This window comes from Euprymna scolopes, chromosome 11, assembly GCF_053919585.1.
Source record: "Euprymna scolopes isolate OS-2025 chromosome 11, ASM5391958v1, whole genome shotgun sequence".
NCBI classification, from domain to species: domain Eukaryota; kingdom Metazoa; phylum Mollusca; class Cephalopoda; order Sepiida; family Sepiolidae; genus Euprymna; species Euprymna scolopes.
This window is the reverse complement of record NC_136492.1, coordinates 17,212,927-17,229,633: the sequence shown is the minus strand read 5'-3', so window position 1 is coordinate 17,229,633 and position 16,707 is coordinate 17,212,927. Positions and strand designations below refer to the sequence as shown.

The 16,707-nt window shown below is 34.7% G+C and overlaps 1 long non-coding RNA gene across 1 annotated transcript in view; it reads left to right on the top strand.

Moving 5' to 3' along the window:
* LOC145287775 (uncharacterized) overlaps positions 1–16,707 on the top strand; it is a 233,785-nt gene that overhangs the window by 161,023 nt on the left and 56,055 nt on the right. Inside the window, exon 2 of the long non-coding RNA XR_013869193.1 lies at positions 1,133–1,246. This is a non-coding gene — a long non-coding RNA (uncharacterized LOC145287775). The remainder of the gene's footprint in view (positions 1–1,132; positions 1,247–16,707) is intronic.

Genomic DNA, 16,707 nt, shown 5'->3' with positions numbered 1-16,707 from the left:
AAAAGCAACCATTATTTTGAATTTTGAGCATAGGTGAGTCACTCAGTCAGTCCAGTCCACACCTGTTGAATGATTTTGGGACTCCGTTATCACCAAGCGAGTGATAATGTAGAAAAAAAGAAGAAAAATTACGAAACTTTTCGAATGAATCGGCTTTAGTGTACGCGTAACGTCTACACTACATGAACCATCTTGAAAAAGACTGTCAACTGCTTCATTTTCTTTATATTTTTTCACTTTGGAATTTGAATTGTCGTCGACTCGTATTATGAGTTTTCGAAAAAAAAATTAACGTTATTTATTTATTTTTTTTTAACCAAATGTGTCGTTCTTACCGTTCTCTAGTAAGATATTATCATGCGAACTCTGTTTATATGCACCGATAACTGACGTAACTCCTTCGAAGTTTATAGGCAGCATTTCTAAGTTAAAATCGTGATAACTTATATGTTATTAAAATTTTGACGGCGAGGAATGTCGAAAGGTTGTCTAGGGCATGCTCCAATCGATGACCCTCCCGACATGCGGATTATTTCTGATTTCCTGGAATATTTAGAAATAGGACCCCAAGGGAGGCTGTAACATAACCCAACCCCAGTCCCATCGTCGCAATCATGTGACTGTTTTACAAATACTTTAATGGAATGTGCGCTGATGAACTCATTGCTCTTGTGCCCCCTCGACGTGCATAGCCCTGACAAACCCGCTTAGCAACAAAATCACACCCCTTCACTGTTGAGATCCCTAAATGCCAGAAAGCTTCCCTACTCTTATAGCTTTTCCCCTAGAACAGTTGGATTTTGGAATTCCCTTCCTGTTACCTGTTTCCTTGACTATACTGAAATGCAGAAGTTCAAATGTAACATAAACCAACATCTTAATCTTTCTTAGTCATGAACCCAAACAGTTGCCACTTACGTCCAAGTGGCGATATGCCCTGTTTGGGGTGAATGTGAGTTATTTAATTTTTAAGTTAAAAAAAAGTTAATTTTAAAAATAATAACTATTAAATTAATTAATTATTAATAATTTTAAAGATAATAATCATTAAATTCTAACACAGATTATAAAAACATGTGATTACAAACATATATATTTTTATCAGAAACGTTTACTTTGTTTATTCTTATAGAGCAACATAATTTGAGGAGCTTCCTTCAATAACTATATACTCTCACACATTTTGGAAAAGAATATACATACACATGGATGGATAAAGACGAAACGTTGATGAACGCATAACACGGTTTGTTCCTTTTTATTTCTTTCTTTTGTCGGAATACTTTTTCCATTACTTTCATCACACCCATGTATATATATATATATATATATATATATATATATATATATATATATATGTGTGTGTGTGTGTGTGTGTGTGTGTGTGTGTGTGTGTGTGTGTGACTATTTCGATTAATCACATAAATTAATATACGAAGATATAATTTTAGGTGTAAATTTTCAGTATTTACTTCAAAAGTGCTGAATACATAGGTAGAGCTAGGTAGTAAGTTATAAAAATATATATGGCAATTAAGCTACACAGAATATTCCGCGTTTCATTTTCGTGAGAAGCATGACGAATTCTCACGAGAATAAAACGCAGAATATTCTGTGTAGCTTATATGTCATGTATATTTTTATAACTTACTATATATATATATATATATATATATATATATATATATATATATATATATATATATATATATATATATATATATATATATCCAGATCCAGATATATGGGTATATGCAGACTGGCTGCATATACCCATATTGCAGGGAGGAGGCACATACTATTTAAGATACATCATAGATTAAAAATAAATTAAATGAAATTAAAAATTAATTAATTAAATTAACTTAAAATAATATTTCTAAATAGAACAATTAAACCAATTTTATTACAACAAATAATTAATAACATGGAGCTAATTATTATTCGGTTTATTGGAAAGAGCATAAAATTTCACATTGACCCTGAAAATATCGTAAAAATAGAATCAATAGAAAAATTTGATAGATTTTTAAAGCTTAAAAATTGAAAAATATTGAGTTCGGAAAATTTATTACTGTTTTTAAAAAAATATATATTTCTATTACTTTTAAAACAACTTTTATAGTTTATTTTGGAAGTATAATCCATAAAGAAAATAAACAACCCACTTTTAAAAGAGAAATTACGAGTTTTTTTTATATTTTATTCACAGTTTCGTGTTAGGGATGTCAAAAATTCCTACAAAAATTCTGATACACCTAGTGAGTCACTCAGTCAGTCCAGTCCACACCTGTTGAATGATTTTGGGACTCTGTTATCACCAACCGAGTGATAACGTAGAAAGAAAGAAGAGAAATTGCGAAATTTTTCGAATGAATCGGCTTTAGTGTGCGCGTAACATCTACACTACATGAACCATCTTGAAAAAGACTGTCAACTGCTTCATTTTCTTTATATTGTTTTACTTTAGAATTTGAATTGTCGTCAACTCGTATTATGAGTTTTCGAAAAAAAATTAACGTTATTTATTTATTATTTTTTTTTTAACCAAATGTGTCGTTCTTACCGTTCTCTAGTAAGATATTATCATGCGAACTCTGTTTATATACACCGATAACTGACGTAACTCCTTCGAAGCTTATAGGCAGCATTTCTAAGTTAAAATCGTGATAACTTATATGTTATTAAAATTTTGACGGCGAGGAATGTCGAAAGGTTGTCTAGGGCATGCTCCTCTCGATGACCCTCTTGACATGCGGATTATTTCTGATTTCCTGGAATATTTAGAAATAGGACCCCAATCATACTGAAATGAAAGTATATATGAGTCCGTTTTCAGTATGAAAATTAATATGTGAAATAGTGTACCGTTTGTACATATTAATTCAATTGTGGACAAACAAGCAAACAGGAATACGACTTTAATTATAATAGATATAATCGCGTCAAGAATGAAAGTTTATATAGAAACGTTTTAATTTAAATAAAATAAAATACGCATTAAGTGCGCTTGAAAGCCAAATCACAACGCAATATAAGGAAAATAAACAAATATTTCAAAATATAACCGCTAGATACAACGCGTGACTCTTTACAAACAGACTTCTTTCTCCAGCTTTACAGCATAGCAAGGAAGAACAAAGGGGAAAAAAAAGAAACAAAATAACACACTGAAGATGGAGTATACCTCTGAAATATATTCATGATAAATTTCAAACAAGCAAAATATTTGTTTAGTTACCTTATACTACGTTGTGATTTGGCTTTCAAACGCACTTGATGAGTATTTTATGTTATTCAGACATAATAGCATTTTCATTAGTGAATTATGCTTAAGTTCGAAATATATTCATCATTGGTCTATCACACTCAAGTTAGAAACAACATTTAATTTGTGAAAGAGTGTACGTTTTTTACGTATTAATTAAATTGCGAACAAACAAACAAACAGACACAAATACGACTTTATTATAATACAAGATTCAAGCAAGCAAGGACGCGCGGACAATCCGTAGCGTTTTATAATTATTTAGATATATGGATATAAATATATATAAATTTAATAAATATATAATATAAATATATAAATATATACTAGCAAAAGTACCCGTCGTTGACTGGGTTCAAAAACAGCCTACAGAAAATGGACTCTGATTTATGAAAGTATGATAGGTTATGAAAAGAAAGGGTTGTAAAGAGATAGCTTCGAATTTGGGGGCATCAAAACCAAAGCAAAATATGATGAAAGTAAAAATAAAATAGATAACCTCCATAATTTATTATACCATACCTGTTCACACTGAAACACTTATCACAATATTCTGTGGATCTATATTAAAAAACCTTGTTAAACTTTGTGACATATTTCCATTCTATGGAGGTCAGGCGCGAACGAACACCCCATAATTTTATTATACCATATTTCTTCAAACTGAAACATAATTATCAAAGTATACTTACGCAGATAGATATGAAAAGTCTGTGTCTATTTCCATTCTATGGAGGCCAGGCGCGAACGCAGACCCTACAATTTTATTATACTATCCCTATTTAAGTTAAAACATACTTATCAAAGTATTCTTATATACATCTATATCAAAAACACTTGTAAACGTTTTTTTTTAATTTTAACATTTTTTTATTTCCATACTTTGTGGACCAGGCGCGTACACAGACCCCACAATTTTAATGAATCATCATTATGCCAGATCAAACATACCCATTCCTGTGTTTCGATACATCTTCTATCATTATATGTGATCAGTTTTCTATAATAGTCAACCATATAGGAGCCTATTCGTGACCAGACACACACAGAAGTTCAGCTTTATGTTATTGAAGATTAAGATATACGTATATATATATATATATATATATATATATATATATATATATATATATACATATATATATATATATACATATATATATATATATATATATATATTAAGATATATGTATGTATAATGATCAATGCGCATACATAAATTATGTATACTTTTTCTTAACGATTTTTCAGATCTTTTGTTGGAAACTCAATAATTCGATTTTTTATCCCGAAGACATTTGGACATTTTTCCCCATGCATCATGTTGAATTGATAACAATTTTAAATTAAACGAAAAAAAAAAAAAAACTTTTCGGAATTCATAAATTATTTCCTTTTACATCTTTACACTTACCTGAAGGACTTACAAGTGCGTACAAATTAAATATGGAATCGATCTTCGAACGTTCGTCATCGCCATTGAGGCACATGAACCCTTTTTTTACCTTTGGCAATCTTTTCTTTTTTTTTTTTTGTATTGCAATAAATATTTTTTGCTTCTCTAATATTCTTTTTTTTAACACGACAACATTGTTTTTACTCTGGCAGCTGATATACTGCCTGTAATTTCACATAGGTGAAGTGAATTTGTAAGCGAGGGTTTCCTCTTTAGAGCAATAGCTCTTGACATGTCAAAGGCATTTACTAGGGTTTGGCTCAAATGTCCCACATCACAAGATTTTCAGCAATGGAATATCTTGAAATGTTTTCTCAACTATAGAATCCTTCCTTTCCGATAGGTTTATACAAGTAGCTGTCGATGGATGTGCAGAAGTCCGACCTTCAAATATCAACGTTGGCGTGGCTTAAGGATGCATCCTGGGCTTAGCTCTTTTTCTTATGTTCATCAATGATCTCCAATATCACATTCTAAGTTCATTCGTCGACATATATGCAGACGACACTACCATCTATAGCCAGAGTCAGCAACGTACAGTGTCAGGTGGTCGTTATGCTTTAGTTGTGCCGTTACATTTCACCCACTCGGACCCACACATTGTCTGATACCGTCGCAGGAACAAACAAACAAACAAGTAAGGACATAAAAAATACGACTCGCCATTTTTTTTTTAGGTGAATACAAATATTACGTGGTGTGTGTATATGAATATGTTCCATAACGACGTATACGTTGAATAGTAGGTTTTATATTTTATCTGTATATTCGTGTACGTGTAAATGTGTGTATGTATATACGATGTATATACGTCGTATTATTTAGTTGATCGTCTAGTGTGTATAGTTTAACATTTATGCAACAGTTCTAACAGGAAACGATTGACGTGGACGTATCGAAACAGTTAGTTCTTTTTGATTTTTTTACATAGTAGTCACCACTTATCAAGACCGGAAGCCATTCGGGGATAACGGTTATTGCATGTACAGTAATCAATGGGATAATATCATAGTAATCGTTAGTATTGGAGATTTGATAAAGTGTCTTACTTAAGGGGGCAGTTCATCAGGAATTTGTTTATGTTGGACTTGATCATCCAAGTTGTAGTCAGGTGGGAAACAGGTAAATGGAAGAGAGTTCCACAGGCGTGCCCTTCTAAGAAAGAAGCTTTGTTCATGGAATCTACATTTTGATTTAGGCACAGATAAAGAGTGGGGAAAATTGTTCTTTTAACAGGTGTAAATAAACGCAACAAATACCTGGATTATATGCGATAATTTATTTTCATGATTTCGGCCGCCATCTTCAGAGATTAAAACGTCTTCATATCTTGGCTGAGAAAACGCCGCTCCCTGCGTCATTGCGACATCAACTCCCTCCCTTGAGCCGTCCATTCTCTCTGATGTTCAGCTAACGACTGGTTAGAATCTCTCCAACTCTACAACATCTACGCAAAATAAATCTGATTATTTGTTTATCCAAACCAAAAATTATGTTTTCCTGTATTTTCTAAAATCACATTGTTTTTGTAATTGTTTATTATTTAGTTGTCAATCACCTTTTCTCAACCTAATTGTTTATTTTTCTAATCATAATAATTGATCCAGCGACTCGCCGTCGCTCGAATCAATCAATTAATAATAATAATAATAATAATAATAATAATAATAATAATAATAATAATAATGTTTTGACCCTTGGCCCTGCCTGCCATAGTTAACAGAGATACTACGCTATGATCACGGCCAAAGGGTCACAACATTACACAAAAAGCATTTATTCCAGTCATTTCTAACAATGCACTTCACTGTGTTTCACGTTTCAAACATGTTTGTTGAGATGCCTTTTTCACGTTTGTGTCTTTGTCCGTTTTTTTCGACCATGCGACAGATTTTTCTCTCTCGCCGCACAAAAGTCAGAAAACCTCCGATCGCTTTTTTTGCTTGACCACGTGCGTCCTTTTTTTCTGCCTTTTCCCCCGCCTTCCCGTGACGTCAGGGCGTGCACACTTGCTTAATGTGCATATGTGTTAAGACAGCTGCTACTGCGTCTACTATTTTGACTAGTCAGCTATCATAGGCTGCTGCTGATTTTCTCACACGTGCCCATACGCGGTATGTTACACTAAGAGCGCATTGCTCCGTTACAACGTCCAGCTGGCCAGATCCGGCTCGCGAAGACATTTTAACCGACCCGCGAGCCTGATTATCAATGACTCTATTTTTGACATACGAGGTTCCGAGTTAAACAAAATGCCGGCCGTGATTTTCATCTGAGCTACTCAATTGAATTTGACTGAGAGCTGATTTGACCGACCGTCCGTCGACATACATTAGGCAGGGACTTTCAAAGGGACAATGTTGTCTAGGTTGACTTTCTATTTTATTCGCCCAATAGCGACCTCTCTCATCGCTTACCCCTGCCACCTACCCTATGTAAGTTGTTGAAATCTTTCAATAAGCCATAATGTATCTTATCTTACCTTTTTTCAAATAAGTATCTTCCACTATTTCTTTGCATGCTCCAGACTCCACACAAGTCCTAAATCACGTTTCTTACAGCTTAATTACTTTGCAAATAAACTAAATCAAATTAAAATGTCTTAAAAACCGAAATAAAATTAAAATGAAAGTAATCAGTAGGGCTATGACAACAGCATATTCTTTTCATTGTTTAGACTCTCGAGTATATAGCCGACACAGTTAGACACAGTTAATCAACCGAGAACCGCATCACTTTATATAAAAGTATATAAGATATCAATGGATACACACTCGAGAGTCAAAACAATGAAAAGAATATGCTGTTGTCATAGCCCTAGTAATCAGTGCTCTTCGTATTTACTTATTCAAAAAGAAATAAATTTAGTATATGTGCTCAAACTTGTTGCGAGGGAGCATTATACTCTAAAGTATTTACGTATGAGAGGACAAAATGTGGCGTCTTCAAATAATTCACCAACTAGCTACATATGTTTTTTTATGCGCGAAAAGTGTTTTAGATGGCCTTCGGGACAAGATCAAAGTGTAGTATCTGTTCCGGCAGATACTGCACTTAAGATAATTTGTACCAGTCAATGGAGAGGAAACCCTCTATACTGGGACAATCATTATTTTTGGTAACCAGAGTGACCCCTTTTAGGGGAGCTGGTTTTTACCTCACATTAAAAACGGCCTTGTGCCTAATTTGCTCAGTGGGGGAGCAAATAAACACCATCTGTTCCGGCAGATGCTGCACTTAAGATAATTTGTACCAGTCAATGGAGGGGAAACCCTCTATACTGGGACAATTATTATTTTTGGTAACCAGAGTGACCCCTTTTAGGGGAGCTGGTTTTTACCTCACATTAAAAATGGCCTTGTGCCTAATTTGCTCAGTGGGGGAGCAAATAAATACCATCTGTTCCGGCAGATACTGCAAGCTATGACTAGCTAGGACTAGCAAAGACCAGATGTGGGGGCAACCCCACATGCCTGACCTTTAACCAGCTCCCATTTCCCACCTCTCGGGAGCTGGTCCCCCCTTTCCCTTCCCCCTCCCTTCACTCCTCACATTAAAAATTGGCCTTGTGCCTAATTTGCTCGGTGGGGGAGCAAATAAATACCATCTGTTCCGGCAGATACTGCACTTAAGATAATTTGTACCAGTCAATGGAGGGGAAACCCTCTATACTGGGAACCGCCTGGGTAATACCTAGGAGGTCCACCCTCCCAGGCCTTGCCACCGGGCTTTCCGGTGGGGCAAGTTTATTGCTTGCTGCCTGAGGCGCCCCGACCGGGGAATGCCGACGGGGTTACTCAGGCAATTTTTAAAATTGCAGGAGTGCCCCTCCTTTAGGGGAGCCTGCGGGGTTCCCACTTTCCGGCCTTGTGCCACATAATGCTGATGTGGGCAGCATTTAAATAAAAACCCTCTATACTGGGACAATTATTATTTTTGGTAACCAGCGTGACCCCTTTTAGGGGAGCTGGTTTTTACCTCACATTAAAAATGGCCTTGTGCCTAATTTGCTCAGTGGGGGAGCAAATAAATACCATCTGTTCCGGCAGATACTGCAAGCTATGACTAGCAAAGACCAGATGTGGGGGCAACCCCACATGTCTGACCTTTAACCAGCTCCCATTTCCCACCTCTCGGGAGCTGGTCCCCTTTTTCCCTTCCCCCTCCCTTCACTCCTCACATTAAAAATTGGCCTTGTGCCTAATTTGCTCGGTGGGGGAGCAAATAAATACCATCTGTTCCGGCAGATGCTGCAAGCTATGACTAGCTATGACTAGCTATGACTAGCAAAGACCAGATGTGGGGGCAACCCCACATGCCTGACCTTTAACCAGCTCCCATTTCCCACCTCTCGGGAGCTGGTCCCCTTTTTCCCTTCCCCCTCCCTTCACTCCTCACATTAAAAATTGGCCTTGTGCCTAATTTGCTCGGTGGGGGAGCAAATAAATACCATCTGTTCTTCAGATGCTGCACTTCTATTTCTTGTTCTCTTTCGGTGGAGGAGAAATCCTTCACGACTGAGACAATTTTTATTTTTGTACCTTTTCTCCACGTTAAAAAACGACCCTGGTGTCTAACTCTGTCTCGTGGGGAGGCATAGTAAATAGGTACATACGTTTTTTTTATGCGCGAAAAGTGATTTAAAAAATAAGTGTAGCTTCGGGTGTTGGGACTTTGGTAGGCTTGTAACAGAGCGCGGACGCAAATGTCGAGCTGTGTGCGTAATGACGTCATGGTAGGAAAAAAGAAAAGACTATAAAAAAGAACGTGTGCACGGACAGAAGAGCACATTCGATCGAGAAAACGTTCGAGAGCACGTTCGATCAAGAACACGTTCGAGAGTACGTTCGAAACGACGTTCAAGAGGACAGAGATCAGAGAGAAGGAGTACGATTACGTTTTATTCGGGAAAGTGTCCAATAATAAATGTGGTTATAAAATCAAAGGACTCTAGTTACTACTTGTTTTATGTTTCTTGCGACGCACTCTGCTACAACGTGTTGGGTCTACGTGTGTAACATTACAGACTGACAAGCGTAACAGTTATTAAGATTAGATCGTTTTCGGACAAAGGAATGGACAATTCTTAGTATTACAGTCACTTCTACATTTTGGGAAAAGGATGAATTGTCACAAAGCATTGGCCGATGAAAGGAGAAAGGAATCGCTCCCCTTTTTACAAAATCTTGCCTCTGATGAGCTCATCCAAAGAGTATAAGAACACTGAGGTAAAGAAAGAATTTAGTCAATTACAACGCGGCTAAGACTGGTAGCCACCCGATAGGACCCAAGAAAACCTATAAAACTCCAGCAAACAAACAGATCGTTCCACGACAGAATTCAAGGTTCGTAAAGATATTCGATACTTGATGCAGATGTTAAACCGGACGTATCTAAACGTCCGCTCGGGTTTGCCCGAAATATGACGTCCAATGCCGGCTTATGCCGCGCGTCGCCGATGATCAAATCTTAACAACGGTACAAAACAGAAATACTAAGATACAGTGCAACCCAGATATAGGAGACTTCTAATATAAGAAAACGGATATAAGAGAGATTTTATCTGATCCAAAATTAGAGCCTGTGTTAATGTACATTTTAACCCGGATATAAGTATAACCCAGATTTAAGAGAGTTGTAAGGACAGAAGAAGAAGAAGAAGAAGAAGAAGAAGAAGAAGAAGAAGAAGAAGAAGAAGAAGGAGTCACTTATATCCGGATTACACTGTATATGGGGGGAAAATCAAAACTTAAAAAAACAAAACAACAACCTACCCTAACTTTGTTTTATTATTCACTAATAAGGCCACCTGGCATTGCTCGGGACCGTATAAAACAATGAGAAAAATTTTGAACATACCTGTTATTCTTAGAATAGAGGAAGTTTTTATGTTTATGTATCATTTGCCATCTTGAGCAAAAGAATATTTTACCTACCCTAGGACAGGTATTACACAACATATGCATGGAATGATTGTACCTTCATTGGACAGAAAATTTATTATGACCTTTTTAAAAAAAATTTGTTTTTATTTTTTTAATTGTCTGTTTTCATTTTTTGTTTTCATTTTTTACAAATAATGTTTAACAAACAAAATGGCGCCTCTATTTGCAATGGTGTATCTAACGCCACATGTAATCCAATTCTTTTGGGGATCAGATTAATTTCTTATTTTGACAAAAACAACTACTTATTCTGTCGTCTGGAGTTGATAAATTCATAATGCAGTTAGTCTCCACGCTTCATATGTAACATCTAATTTTATTTCATTTTTTTTTTCTTCCAATATTTATCCGAAAGTTGTCTGCTCGTTGCCGTGCATTGTGACTGGTTGATCGGTGCCTTAGGCCAGATTACAAGCAAACACGGCGTAATGTTCCGGACAAAGCCGAATGGGCGCTTAGGTATTTCCGGCTTAAAATCTGCACAAGTACTAAATATTACACTTGTAAATATACTTCAGTAACATTTACCGCCAAAAACATTTATAATATTTCGTATTTTAATGTTCGTTCATATTTTAAAGCCCATCTTAAAAAATATTGTCTTTCAACTTATTTTATACACTCAGAAGTACATTTTGCGGTAATCTTTACCGAGATAGTCGATGGGCCGCTTGACAAGAGTTTATGTAAAAACTGGAATTAAAAATGAAACGAAATAAAACGAAATATTTTTTATTAGATAATTGCAGAACAATTTTGTAAAAAAACTAGCATGGATATTCAGCGTTACCAGGGTCGACATGAAGTTAGTTCGATTTCGCCACACCTGCTATACTAAGAATATTAAGCACTTTTTCATTATTATATGTCAACTTTATCGTTACCCAACAAAAATTTCAAAAATAAAAGAACGAATGAAAATAGGAAAATGTAACCCCACCCCCACCCCGAAAAAACAGAAGTACGTGACAAACTCTCCACCAGATATTTCAGAAGAAGGGATACGAAGAGAAGCTATTCTCGGATATAGAGCACCTTTTATGACTATATTCCAGTTTAAGCGAATTTATTTTATGCTACCTCAGTCTAGAAAGATTTTTTCAACGAAAACAAACTGTAAATAATTCAGTTTCAAAAATACCAAAATAGAATTTGTGTTAATCGAATGTTTATGTTATAAAAATGATGAGTTATGACTTATTGCGTTATTAAAAGAAAAAAAATTAGTTACGATGTCAAAAACAATGTGAAGAAAAAAAAAAGAAAAGAAACTGGTAAAAAAAAAATGAAAGTTTTTGTTTTTGTTTTTGTTTTAAATAATGAATAGTTGAACTGAATTGTTTGTTTATTTTAAAATAAAAAGTCACTGGACCACAACGTTAATCGCAAAATCACCGTAATTATTTTATTTAAACTAATTCCAAAAAAATAATGCTTGAAAGTTTTTAGTTTTAATATCCGCCTAAAAAGAAAACAAAAACAAAAGCAAAAAGAACAACGTTCGTGCCCAAGGGAAATAACTCAAACCGATTCATAAAAAATCGATGTCGGTAAAATAAAATAAAATTAAATATGTTATCAATATAAATCGAATTTAAATAATAAACTTAAATAGAACACTTAAAATAATTCTCTCATTATAAACAATAATTAATGCACCGCTATTTAATAAAGTCGATTTTCCTTAATGTAATATACATATGAGGTCACCTCTTTAATCTTATATTTTGCAATAATCATAGTATATATAGGAATGAATACTATAATAAATAATGGATTGTTGTATATATTAATCAACTTGTGAACAAACAAACAAATAAACAAACAAACATGCAGGAATACGAATTTATATATATAGATATGTAATTTCCTGTGAAATTATTGTGAATTTATTAAAATTAAAAAAAAAAAATCCAAATTGAGAATGATTGAATGTTACGCAGTATAACATCCCAACAAATTTAATTGGCCTAACTTTCTCTCTCTAAACGGATTGCTGCATAATACGAAGAAAAATAGTTCGTGACTTACTGTAGTTTCTTTTTAAATAATTACACAACACTTTAAAACAACGATAAAGATCTCTCCGAGTTTCTCTCCTTCGACCTTTACCACGTGATGCAATGGGGCAAAAGGTGGCTGGTTAATTTTTATACATCCAAAACAAATCTTTTATCTTTTCACCATAAACGCTCAAATCCCCACTTGGCACTAATTGATGTGAATGGCTCTCGTCTAAAAAAGGCTTTATGTTTTGACAAGATTCTTGGTCTGACTTTCACTCATGACCTGAAATTGAAGACTTACATCAAATCTGTTGTCAATGTCTTTGGAAAAATGGTTGCGTCATTCTACCGCTCCATAAGGTCACCCTGTATTTTCTTGACAAAGTTCAAAACCGACTTCGAAAACTAGTAAGTGATGCCCTTTTCTTCTTCCCACAACTGCTTTCTCATAGAAGAGATTTCACGAACCTTTCTCTATCGTTATTTTCGTAGCAAGTGTTCGTCTGAGCTATAATCTATGCCTCATTGCCAAAGTTTCACAAAAAACACTCTTCTATCTACAACAGCTATCAACAATTTCCTTCACTCTGTATCTGCGCCTAAAAGTAAACGCAAATTCCATGAGCAAACGTTTTTTTTCCAGAACTACCCGCCTGTGTAACTCTATTCTGCTTAGTTGCTTTCTCGCTGACAACAATATGGTCGTATACAAGTTCGACATAAACAAGCTGTTTTTTTTTAGCTGTCCCTTTAAATAATCAAATTCTGTTCAATTTCAACCACTAATCATCACTATGCTGTTGTCTCAGTAACCACCGTAATTAATTAGCCCTTATTCTCGAGTGCCCTTCAGGACTTGATAAATGGTGACTCCCTTGTAAAAAAAAAAAAAACGATTTGGTAGTTTTATTTTTCTCCATTATCAATACTTGTCAGGGTATTTAATGCCGAACGATAAACGAAGAATTCCGTCGATTTTTTTTTTCGCTGGATATTTGTTTTCCACATTTCATACTAAAGAGAAGTTGAATGCCTACTGGAGAGAAGTTGAATACCTATTGGAGAGAAGTTGAATGCCTGCTGGAGAGAAGTTAAATGCCTGCTGGAGAGAACTTGAATGTCTACTGGAGAGAACTTAAATGCCTAGTAGACACTATCCTCGAGTGTCTAAGGTCTCTCTGTACAGGGGTTTGTCAGAACAACCTGGCATGAGGATACTTTTTCCCTAAAAGTAAACCCTGACCAAATATTCAAAATCACATATTATTCGCAGCCCTAATACGATATCCTCACTTTGACTAACCCACACTAGCTTTTATGAGGAATGGTGCACCTTCTCTAAGTGATGTACTTCAAGTAGCAGTACGAAGTAAGATACTCCACCAGACTAGATAAATTCTTGTCCTGGAATCCAGTAAGATCAAGTGACTAAAACGAAAGACATATTACAATATATGAAACTGGTTTATTGGGAGGAAGAAAATTATGTTCTCAATTTCTTTACTAACTCAATGTTTAAAAATAAAGTATTTTAATAGAACATCCGATTATCTATATATCTCATATAGAGTTCAAATATTGGCCCCAGTAGGGGGCCCCTTGATTTCTGAGAACTTTGACTGAAGAAAAATAAAACAAGAAAGAATGTAAGAGTTAGTGATCGATTAGATTCCATTCGTGTACCGTTGGGAATTGTTCGATCTCAACATATTGCAAACGTCGTCTCGTAGCAGCTGCGTTATGTTGACACGTCGTAGCACTCTTAATCCCCGTGACCTTTGTAGTAGAGTTCATCTCTCTTTCTCTCTCTCTCTCTCTCTCTCTCTCTCTCTCTCTCTCTCTCTCTCTCTCTCTTTGTGTGTGGAGGAGGTTGGTTTACAATCCACAGAGGTACTAAAAAGTGGTAAAAAATATTTAAATACATAACAAATAAATGTTAGCAAAGGCAAGAACGTTACTCTTCAAGATATATAGAAAAGTTTTTAATGGCTTTACTCACTTTAAGACGTTTAATCAGTTCGAAAAACATATAGCGTCGAGCGTTAGGTTCAAACAAGAAAAATGGCCGCGAACTGATAACTAAATACGTAAAGATTTGATAATGACTTAAAAATGGAGGACTTGTGATTCTCGTTTTCAAGTACTATTGCCGGCTTATGTTTGTACCACTTGTCTGTGCGTTCGGGATGTAGTTGTTTGCATAATTCCCAGTGTACTACCCTTCCCACTTTGTCGTGTCTGTTCTTGTAATCCTTTTGGGCCAGTTTGCTGCATTCACTTATTATATGGTTTATCGTCTCGTCTCTTTGTCCACAGAGTCTGCATTTGCAGTTTTCTTGTGTTTTGTCGATCTTTATTATTATTATTATTATTATTATTATTATTATTATTGTTGTTGTTGTTGTTGTTGTTGTTGTTATTATTGTTATTGTTATTATTATTGTTATTATTATTATTATTATTGTTATTATTATTATTGTTATTATTATTATTATTATTATTGTTGTTATTATTATTATTATTATTGTTATTATTATTATTATTATTGTTATTATTATTATTGTTATTATTATTATTATTGTTGTTATTATTATTATTATTGTTGTTGTTGTTGTTGTTATTGTTATTGTTATTATTATTGTTGTTGTTATTATTATTATTATTGTTGTTGTTGTTGTTATTATTATTATTATTATTATTGTTATTATTATTATTATTATTATTGTTATTATTATTATTATTATTGTTGTTGTTATTATTATTATTATTATTATTGTTATTATTATTATTATTATTGTTATTGTTATTATTATTATTATTATTATTATTATTATTATTGTTGTTGTTATTATTATTATTATTATTATTATTATTGTTATTATTATTATTATTGATACTCACTAGGAGTTCTTACTCTGAGCATATCACAAATCACCCACTGATAACAACCGGCAGTGTTCCCTGGAATCCAGGTGACAACAAGTATCTCCAGGTTTTCAGTACTCCTCACCTTTATTTTGCCTTTTTAGCAGCTTAATGTACGAATTACCTTTGACAGGAACACACAGAATATGATATAGATTGTTATTTTACTCACTAGGAGTTCTCACGCAGGTGATCGTCAGAGACAACACGCCTTCTCAGATTTCCAGTAATCTGTACCTTTTTCGACAACCTTTGCAAATAAATTTGCATTATCGCAACCGTCTCTTGCTGTTGATATATGGCTGGCAATAACCATAGCTCTTCACTTTAATTTGGATGATAATAAGCCTCCCCATTATTCTTTACTCACGAGGAGTAGTCACAAAAGCCATCATCAAAGATTTCTCTTTGATGACAATTTGTGATGTTCTATGGAGTCTGAGTGACAATTAGCCTCCCCAAATTTTCAGTACTCTCCACCTCTTTCGATAATCTTTCCAGATAAATTTGCATTATCGTAACAGCCGGTTACCATTAATTCTTCATTGGCAGCGACCATTGTTTTTCACAGGAATTTGGATGGCAGTAAGCCTTATACCAGTTTTCTTTGCACTCATCCAACGGAGGTAGGATTATTGCTTTCTTTCTTCGGTCTTTCCATCCTGGATTATTTGGTGTGGCGTCAGTTTATCACACACACACACACACACACACACACACACACACACACACACACACACACACACAAGGGAAATAAGGGGCAAGGGGAAGACAGGGGCACGGGGGGGTAACTGACAATCATACAGTTTCAGTTTTCATGATTCCATGTGATATTCTTTTGTGTTTTGCCCCTGGAGCAATTTCTGTATGTCCGGCTTGTGCCGTAGCTCATTTGTATTAGTCTCCTCATTCAAGGATTTTTTTAAAAATATTTCAGCAGTTTTCATTATTGTTATCCGTTGTATCTTCTCAGCCATCCGTTTGACTCCAATCTCTCCCATTCTGTTTTCAAAGTTTTTCGGTATTGTTCCTAGTGCTTCTACTATTAGTAGTGTTATATTGACTTTTTTCATCTTCCACATTCTTATGAGCTCTCTGGTCAGTTCT